Raw genomic sequence first — 10,732 nt, 5'->3', positions numbered from 1 at the left:
TCATCATGATCATAATAATTAAATTTGGTATTATTATCTATATTCTCAATAACTTTAATAATTATGTTATTCCAAGTAAGTACAGCTGTTCATGTCTTAATGTATCATTTTAAACGTAAAATGTGTGTACATAAATATTTCCTTCAATTTTAATAAAGAAATATGTCATCGTTCACTGTGAGTCAGAGAAAATAGAAAATGGAGTGAAAGCTGGTTCAAACACTAGCAGTTTTAATGAAAATATCTCAGTGATATGATGTCAAGAGTTAAATACATTGCAGTGATTCTGAGTTCTGATTTTAGTTTTGCTGCTGATAAATTGTACGATTTTTGACAAATTACTTGATCCTCTTGGGATGTTGCCAGAATTGTGCATAATCAGTAATTCCCTTTGTTGAGGCATGGAAACAGAGTCACAGAATATTAGGATTTGAAGAAAGCTTAGAGGACACCAAGTGCAGTCTTAACACAAAATGGGTTAAGATAATGCTCTAGGTCTGTGTTGGACTGCCCGGAAGAAGTCTTTTGTGCTGAGAGGAGAAAGGTTTGGTACCATTATTTCTGTTGTTGAGAGTCTTTGAAAATAAATAATAAACAAATGAAGGTTAGAAGTTAATGCCATGTACTAACAATAAGATTTCTTCTTTATTCTGTTATTAGTCATACCAAAAGATCATTGTTAACTTACTAAATAAACACTCCAATCACCTAATATGTGTGAGGAATTATGCTAGTTCCTGGAGATTAAAAATAAAAAGGAGACAGTATATCCAAGGACTCTAAGTTCAATGAAGATTCACATTCTAGGAAATAGCTGTAGTGAAGAGGGGAGATGCATTGCTAGTGAAGTAGATAAAGAATAAAGAAAGAATAATAGTGACCTACAGGGAAAGCAAAGTTCTGACCATCCAACTCGTCTAAAGGAGATGAGAATTTTTTCACTGAAGATGAGGTGACATTTAGCCCAAAATTGTGAAGGGAGAAAAAATGGAGGGAGACATAAGCTTGTTGAAGAAGCCATTTCAGGGAAAGCAATGACCTGAACAGAGGATAGCAAACAAAAGGGAGAAATTCACTGTGGCTGGAAGAGAAAAAAAAATGGTATAAGAAAGAAAGTCACAATCCTATTTGAATGGTCTTCTGCAACCAACCAAAAAGTACAGGGCTTCTTGGTATTATTTCTTATTCTATTATTTTTTTTCTCATTCTCATACATCATCTCTCTTTTTCTCCTCCAGGATTCATCCTGTTTCTTTCTCTGGAGATCTTTTCAGTGAAAAGCTTGGCTGCATTCAATCACAGTGCTTCATTTCCTTTGGTGCTTTTTACAAATAAGTTTGATTAAATAAAAGCACCCATGTGGTCTTTGCAGAGCCATCAGTTGAAGTTTGTGACTCATCTTGCAGCATAGGTGAACACCTTCATTTGTATCCAGTAGGGACAAAAGAAAATGACATGGGTTTAATTAATGACCTGGGCACCATGGTGTGCAAAAAAAGAAAATTTCTTTATTTTCCCAGTGTCAGCCTGTGGGCTCATTCCTCTCTAGGCTGACAGTGACTCTAGAAGAGCCTACATTCTCTCTGGCAGGTCTAAATTAATAACCTATATTTCTGGATGTTAAAGTTTTAGTCCAATCAAGTATAATTTTAAACCCCTTTTAAAATAAACTACTGCCCTTTCTGCTCAGGTGCACACAAGGCAGAAACCAGTAGACAAAGAGAGGCCTCATAAGCCTCTTAATTTGTCCTTTAATCTCCTTTACTGGCTGGATGGAATGTATGGCTCCTTCCAGGGTCAAATAAGGATATTGGGCATGCTAAGGATGGAAAGGATATAGGGTAATAGAAAATTTCTCATTTAATGGTACTGTAATCTAGTTGTCCATGCCTTCTTTGTGACAAATGTATAGTTACTGGCTAAATTTTTTTTTTCACATAGAATGCAAACAGCCTGGTCAATGGAAGCCCTATTCTCCTGGTCAGTTTCACAAGCCCTCAATTTCTGCATATGACTCTCTATTCTGCCTCTTTAATCCTGAAGTTGACTTGCTCCTATTAGGATTTCTCTGTGAAATGATTCTATTTAAAAGATATTTGTTGAGTCAAATTAAAACAGATTGCAATCAAAGAAAGCTTGTTGCCATAAACTTAGATTTATGGAATGAGAAGATGCCCTGAAAGAAAAAAATGTCCATGCTGTTCCTTTTGGGCATTTATACTTACCTGTTCTCTTTGACTGAAGCACTTCATGACTTGCTCCCTCACTTTTTGTGGAACTTCCCTACTGACAGCAGCTCTTCCTAGGAAATATCAACACTGATTTCTGTGTTTCATTGCAACTTTACTGTCTAAAGTCTTTAAGGAACTAGAATCTTTGAGGGACCATGGTGTGGCAGGCTTTTTTTCCTGGAACTAATTGAAGGCTCTTCCCAACCAATGACCTGTGGACTCATTCTCTTTAATTGAGAGCATTAGTTTTCAATCTTTTATTGATATATCCATCATGATAATTCTGCAGTAGTGACACAAAAATAAGCAAAATATAAACCAAGCTTTTCTAGTACTTACTAATTTTTAAATATTTTCATGACAGGTTTGGGAAAGCAAATAATTTTGTGTTGAAGCTAAATTGAGAAAATATTTGTAATATTGCAGATTTTAGGGTGATATGTATTTTCTGTCTTTATTTTTGTCATACAAAATTGTTCAATGTAAAATCTGTCAAAAGAATAGTACCAGAAATTCAATATAATATTCTACACATTTGTTAAAATGTAATGGCATACATTTGCACTAAAATACCAAAAGAAAGTTTTGTCTTAACACTTACTTAGCACAGAATCAGCAAAAGAAATTAAGTGAATTAGATATAATACAGAGGGTCATAGGAAGAAGATATTTATATTTACACAACATCAACAAAGTACTTTAAACTCATTATGTAAAGAAATTTATGAAATTCATGTTAAAAAAGACAACCATAGCAATAGGTAAAAGACGTTTATGAAAAAATTTAACGAGAGAATATCTAAATGGTCAACAATAAAGGTGTTAAAATTCACTCATCATCAGAAAAATTCAAGTTAATACCACAGTGAGATACATGATCCACCAGAATGACTAAAACTTAAAAATTTAATGATAAAGTTTGAAGTGGATATGGAACAAATAGCATCTGCGAACATTGATGGTAGGAATATAATGGGAAACATTTAATAGAAGCTGAACTATTTATACACTGTGACCCAACAACTTCATGCCTAGTTTCATACAAAATATATACATAATTGCATCAAAAATATACCCAAGTATTTTCAAAGTAAATTTTTTGTAATAGCTATAACTCAAAACAACCTCAGTATGCAACAATACAAAAAATGAGTAGCAATGTATTAAAAATGGAAATACTATATTGCAGAGGATACAGGTTAAACCCTGTAGACCACGTTGAACCCTCTCCTTGTTTTTACAAATAAAGTCTTATTGAAGTACATACAATCCCCTTATTTGTTTTTATTGTATATGACTGCTTTTATACTTTAGAACATTGTGGATAGTTGCAACAAAGATTTTAATGGCCCATAAAACTCAGAATAATCACCATCTGGCCCTTTATAGAAAAAAATGTACCGAGTCCTGCTACATATAAGTGAAAATGAATGAACTGTGACTGCGGGAAATCATGGGATGAATCCCACAAACAAACACAGGGCTGAGCCAGAAGAAGCTGAAGGCAAAAGTGAATGGGGTAAAAAAGGACAATTCATTTAAAGTTTAAAAAAATGCAAAACTAAACTGCAATATTGAAGGTCAGGATCCTGGTTCCTCAGGGGAAAAGAGTACACTAATAACTGGGTGAAGATGTAAGAAGGTTTCTAAAGTACTAGTAACACTTCATTTCTTCACTTAAATATTGGCCACAGGAATGTTTTCATTTTGTGATTATACCTATAATATGTGCATTTTCATGATATATATAAAGTTCCAAAAATGAATTTAACTTAAAAATATAATTAGAGCACAGTAGAGAGACTAGGACATAAGCATAATGGAAGAGGATTCCTCTGTCATATCTGGCAATACCCATCACATCTCCCTAAAGAATTTACATTCAGTTCTTTCAGTAAATCACTTAATACCTCCTCTCTCTACACTTTTAATTCTCCATTCACTCAATTTTCTAACAGTAATTTGATTTTCTATTTGACAGGCAAAATTGAGAGAGTCGGAAAAGATAATTCCATTGTCTAATTATCGAAGAATTTACTTATGTATTCCCATTTATAATCTTCTAAGGATGATCTTTCTCCTCATGCACAGGTTTGGTATTGTTCTCACCTCTTCAGAGATTATTCTAGTTAATATGAAATAGCAGACAAAAATCCCATCCAGGAAAATGGAAGAATTTTATAACTCATTCGTGATGATTGTGATTAAAATGAATAGATAAATACTTGAAATCTTGCATAAAAAGTGCATGAATATTTGGAGGTCAAAAGATAGTAGAAGAAAAGATGAGAATAACCCAAAATATTTAAATTGTAAATTGATATATGAATCCAATATGAACACTCCTTGTGCATGTTTGGAGATATTTTTTGAAAATATTTTATTATTTTAAATATTATATTTAATCTTTTTAAAAAATTATTTTTTATTCTAATTTGTTATATATGACAGCAGAATGCATTACAATTCTCATTACACATTTAGAGCACATATTTTCATATCTCTGGTTGTATACAATGTATATTCACACCATTAGTGTCTTCATACAGGTACTTAGGGTAATGATGCCCATCTCATTCCACCATCTTTTTTATACCCATTGCTCCATCCCTTCCCCTCCTTCCCCTTTGCCCTTTCTAGAGTTCATCTAATCTTTCCATGATTCTCCTCCCAACCCCACTATGAATCAGTCTCCTTATATCAGAGAAAATATTTGGCATTTGGTTTTTTGGGATTGGCTAACTTCACTTAGCATTATATTCTCCAAATTCATCCATTTACCTGCAAATGTCATAATTTTATTCTCTTTTATTGCTGAGTAATATTCCATCAAATATCAAAACATAACAAAAGATAGTGCACCACGATCAAGTGAGATTCATCCTGGGGATGCAAGTTTGGTTCAACATACAGAAATCAATAAATGTAATTCATCACATCAATAGACTTAAAGATAAGAACCATATGATCATCTTAATAGACACAGAAAAAGCATTCGACAAAATAGAGCACCACTACATGTTCAAAACTAGAAAAACTAGGAGTAACAGGAACATATCTCAACATTGTAAAAGCTATCTATGCTAAGCCTCAGGCCAAGATCATTCTAAAGAGAGAAAAATTGAAAGCATTCCCTCTAAAAACTGGAACAAGATAGGGATGCCCACTTTCACCACTTCTACTTAACATAGTTCTTGAAACAATGGCCAGAACAATTACACAGGCAAAATAAATTAGAAGGATACAGATAGGAAAAGAAGAAATCAAATTAGCACTATTTGCCTATGATATGATTCTATACTTATAAGACCCAAAAAATTCCACCAGAAAACTTCTAGAATTAGTAAATGAATTCTGCAAAGTAGCAGGATACCAAATCAACACCCATGAATCAAAGGCATTTCTGTATATCAGTGACAAATCCTCTGAAAGGGAAACAAGGAAAACTACCCCATTTACAATAGCCTCAAAACAAAACAAAACAAAAAACCCTTGGGAATCGACCTAACCAAAGTGGTGAAAGACCTCTACAATAAAAACTGCAGAACACTAAAGAAAGAAATTAAAGAAGACCTTAGAAGATGGAAAGATCTACCTTGCTCTTGGATGGGCAGAATTAATATTGTCAAAATGACCATACTATCAAAAGCACTATACAGATTTAGTGCAATTCCGATCAAAATTTTATCTGGAAAAATAAGAGACTCAGAATAGCTAAAGCAATCCTTAGCAGGAAGTGTGAATCAGGTGGCATCACTATACCAGACCTTAAACTATACTACAGAGCAATAGTAACAAAAACAGCATGATATTGGCATCAAAACAGGCCAGTAGACCAATGGTACAGAATAGAGGACACAGAGACTGACCCACATAATTACAATTATCTTATATTAAACAAAGGCACCAAAATATACATTGGAGGAAAGATAGCCTCTTCAACAAATGGTGCAGGGAGAACTGGAAATCCATATGCAATCAAATGAAATTAAGCCCCTATTTCTCGCCATGCACAAACTCAAGTCAAAGTGGATCAAGGACCTAGGAATTAAACCAGAGACCCTGTGCCTAATAGAAGAAAAAGTAGGCCTAAATCTCCATCATATTGGATTAGGCCCCTACTTCCATAATAAGACTCCTATAGTGCAAGAATCAAAATCAAGAATTAATAAATGGGATGAACTCAAACTACAAAGCTTCTTCTCAACAAAGGAAACAATCTGTGAGGTGAATAGAGAGCCTACAGCTTGGGAGCAAATTTTTACCACTTGCACATTAGATAGAGCACTAATCTCTAGGGTATGTAAGGAACTCAAAAAGCTAAACACCAAAATAACAAATAACTCAATCAATAAATGGGCCAAGGAACTGAAAGACACTTCTCAGAAGAGGATATACAATCAATCAACAAATATACAAAAAAATATTCAACATCTCTAGCAATTAGAGAAATGCAAATCAAAACTAAGATTTCATCTGTCAGTCAGAATGGCAGCTATTAAGAATACAAACAACAATAAATGTTGGCGAGGATGTGGGGAAAAAGGCACACTCATACATTGCTGGTGGGACTGCAAAATGGTGCAGCCAATATGGAAAGCAGTATGGAGATTCCTTGGAAAACTTGGAATGGAACCACCATTTTGCCCAGCTTCCCACTCCTCGGTCTTTACCCAAAGCACTTAAAACCCCATATTACACAGCCACAGACACATCAATGTTTATAGCAGCACAATTCACAATGCTAAACTGTGGAGCCAACCTAGATGCCCTTCAATAGATGAAAAAATATTTAATCATTTAAACAATGTTCTGGGCAAATAATTTCTAGGGGAACATCTTATAGTCAAGCAGGATCATAGTAGCCAACGTAAGTGGGAGAAACTTGGGTTGGAATGTGTTTTGTAACATGACACTACTGATAAAATGGGTTGAAAGGCAAATAAATGTAGTTTCATAGAAACTTACATTGCCTTTAGTATTTCAAAAAGGTATATCAGATATTGTTACTACTGCTGTCATTTTTATCCTACAGTGAGATCCACAGATTATAAATTCACTATGCTACATTGGTTACGCCCTACACTTGATAGAGCTCCAGGGCAACACAATACAGAGCCTCAGCTGGTCTTTTCTGAGAGGCATTAATTAGAAGCTGTATTGCTTTTGCTCTACATTGAGGGCAAAGGGTGAATGAAGTCATGCTGACAGAAAGTACTGTGTTAAAAAATTAAGATTGAAAATCATTACAGAAATGATAGCATGGCCTTTTAGTCTAGAGTGGAAATCAGTAATGAGAGTTATGTGAATATTGGGGTCTTTCTTAAAATCTCTACTTGTTGTTTTAATGCATTTGCTAAGTGTATTAAGTCTTTGTTTAGAGAATAAAGAAATAGGGCTTTTAGCCTTTTAATTGCCCTCCATTATTTTCATAGGCAACTAGTTTCCACTCAGTCTTTCTACTATATGAAACTACTATCAGTAGTTTCAAATGAAATATCAGTCGAGTTCTATTAGACTTCTAGTTCAGCCCTTAACCCAGTGTCCCTTTTATTTCTTTTAAGCTCTGGGCACTGCAAGGCCATTCCACATACACTGACCTAGAAAATAACATTTCTTTTCAACTTAAATTGAGTATACACTGAGAACACATTTTATGGATCCATGCATCCCTTTTCAAAGTAGCCTCTCCTGTTCTCTTCCTAATCACATCCATCCCCTCAAAATCCAGTTCAGTCTAGAGCCTCTTTGCAGACCCATACACAAAGCAGCTTTACATTTTGTGAATTCTTATAGAAGGTACTGTGCAAATAGAGATATCAGAATTTTATTGCATACTGTCATTCATGGTTTCTTATTCATTCCATGAGCTTTGACTTTTTTTCCCCTAGTGAAATTGTAAGCTTGATGATTTAATGGTTATGGTTTATACCACTTGGACAGCCTTCATTTCTCAAGCCCCTGCTGAGTATGCAGTAGAGAATCAATGTGTGCTCAACTATGAACAGCTGATGACAGAATAGAATCTGGTCAGATCACAGAAATGCAGGCCTCTCTGTATATATTCCTCAGATTTTTTTTTTCTTCAGTTTCCTGCTTCTCATTGTTGTAAAAGAAAAAAAAGAGAGAGAGAGAGAGAATTAGATTTCCAATGGAATGAAATATCCAAAGTTTCTCAGGATCAATTAAATAACAAGAGGTCATAAAAACTGATTTCACATTTTTAGTGGTTATACAGAATCTTGGAACTAGAAGCTCAAGACAACAATGTCAGGGGTTGGGTTGCTCGGGCTGGCAGGGCTGGGACATCCAAGGTTGCCAACAAAATTCAATATGAAGTATTAGCAAGTGAAATTGGGAAAAGAAAAGACACTTTGCTTAGGGCTTTTGATCAAGTCTGTGCTTTATAATGTGTGCCCAAAAAAGTGTTAGACAAAGTGAGTGCTTTTCCTCTTTTTCAACTGAAAATCCCTTTTCAAATGAAATATCACAACCAAGGATGAAAAAATAAAACAAAATGAAAAGCAGCATTTCCTCATTAGAATAGAGAAGAGGTTTGGCAGTCTTATTTACACCCATCTCCTTTTCCTCTACAGTCCCATGTGTGCCAGCCAGGCCTTCTGGCCCTGGGAAGTGTCACTTGAAACCACCAGAGCAGTCCAAAGACAGTAAGCTCAATGTTGAGTTCAAAACGAACTGTAGTTATTTAACAAGACAGACAGACAAGGAGAGAGAAAGAGAGATTGAGAGAAATTTCCTAAAATTTGCACTAATGAATCTTGATTAAGGTGACAGATTAGAAAAGTCATCCCTCCATGTGAAGTTACAATCATTTAGAGGAAAACAGGACCATCAAAGCGTGGTCCATAGCAGAGCATTACCAACTGGGAACCCTGCCCTAAGCATACTGAGTCTGAATCTGCATTCTAATAAGATCTCTAAATGACTCCCTTTATTTTTGTGTTTGAGAAGCAATGGCTCTCAACTCTGGCTGTCCATTGGAATCGCCTGGACAATTAAAAAAAGTACTGATCCTTGATCCCTATGCTCAGATATTCTCTTCTAATTGGCCTATAATGGCATATTAATACTAGTATACAGTTAAGTGATGGGAATATGCAGTCGGCAGCAAAAATCATGCTGAATAAAAAGCAGAACCCCTGATACACTCCTGCGATCATGGCGCAGGAAGGAGAAGATATTAGAGATTACAATTTGACTGAGGAGCAGAAGGCGATCAAGGCCAAGTATCCTCCAGTCAATCGGAAGTACGAATGAGATGACTTACAATCTCTTCTGTTTCACTTTTTGGATGAGTGGCTTTATAAGTTCAGTGCTGATGAATTCTTCATACCCCGGGAAGTGAAAGTACTTAATATTGATCAAAGAAATTTTAAATTACGGTCAATTGGGTGGGGAGAAGAATTTTCATTGTCCAAGCACCCTCAGGGAACAGAAGTCAAAGCAATAACATATTCAGCAATGCAGGTCTATAATGAAGAGAAGCCAGAAGTTTTTGTGATAGTTGACATTTAAGATGCAAAAAAAATGAAAGAAAGAGAAGGAAGGACGGACATACTCCTATGAAGACCTTTTTTTTTTTTTTTCAGAAATCCTCCTTTTGAGAAGATCAGTGATTTGATCTCTATGGTATCTTGATGAATGGACATTGATACATCAGAAAGTTTTAACTTAAAGTGTGACTTTCAGAAATGGGAAAATCGGAGCATACCCTTGGTCTGTGTTCTCTACATATTCAAACTTTAAAGAATTCTTCAGTGCTTGAGGGCATTTATGTTCTCTTTGTTAATTCCCTGTTATGTCAGCTAGTACCCAAGATTCTTCTAATGGAATGAGAGTCATCCAGCTTGGTCCCAGAAAGAATCACTGGTATAAGTAGCAGTTGGGATGGAAATTAAAAAATTCCTAGAGTTAAATGAAAACACAGACACAACATATCGGAATCTATGGGACACATTGAAAGCAGTTCTAAGAGGAAAATTCATTGCTTGGAGTTCATTCCTCAAAAAAAGAAAAAACCAACAAATAAATGATCTCATACTTCATCTCAAAATCCTAGAAAAAGAAGAGCAAAACAACAGCAAAAGAAGTAGAAGGCAAGAAATAATTAAAATCAGAGCTGAAATTAATGAAATTGAAACAAAAGAAACAATTGAAAAAATTGACAAAACTAAAAGCTGGTTCTTTGAAAAAATAAATAAATTTGACAGACCCTTAGCCATGCTAACGAAGAGAAGAAGAGAGAGAACCCAAATTACTAGCATACGGGATGAAAAAGGCAATATCACAACAGACACTTCAGAAATACAGAAGATAATCAGAAATTACTTTGAATCCTTATACTCCAATAAAATAGAAGATAGTGAAGGCATAGATAAATTCCTTGAGTCTTATGATCTGCCCAGATTGAGCCAGGAGGATATAGACAACCTAAACAGACCAATAACAATAGAGGAAATAGAAGAAACCATCAAAAGACT

At 34.9% G+C, this 10,732-nt stretch overlaps 1 pseudogene; it reads left to right on the top strand.

Moving 5' to 3' along the window:
- Positions 1–400: 400 nt before the first annotated feature.
- On the top strand, positions 401–10,012 carry LOC144257276 (protein archease pseudogene; annotated as a pseudogene).
- The last annotated feature ends 720 nt before the right edge of the window (positions 10,013–10,732 follow it).

Source organism: Urocitellus parryii, chromosome 10 (assembly GCF_045843805.1).
Source record: "Urocitellus parryii isolate mUroPar1 chromosome 10, mUroPar1.hap1, whole genome shotgun sequence".
In the NCBI taxonomy this organism is placed as follows: domain Eukaryota; kingdom Metazoa; phylum Chordata; class Mammalia; order Rodentia; family Sciuridae; genus Urocitellus; species Urocitellus parryii.
Note: the sequence above shows the minus strand (reverse complement) of the source record. Positions and strands in the feature narration are given on the sequence as shown.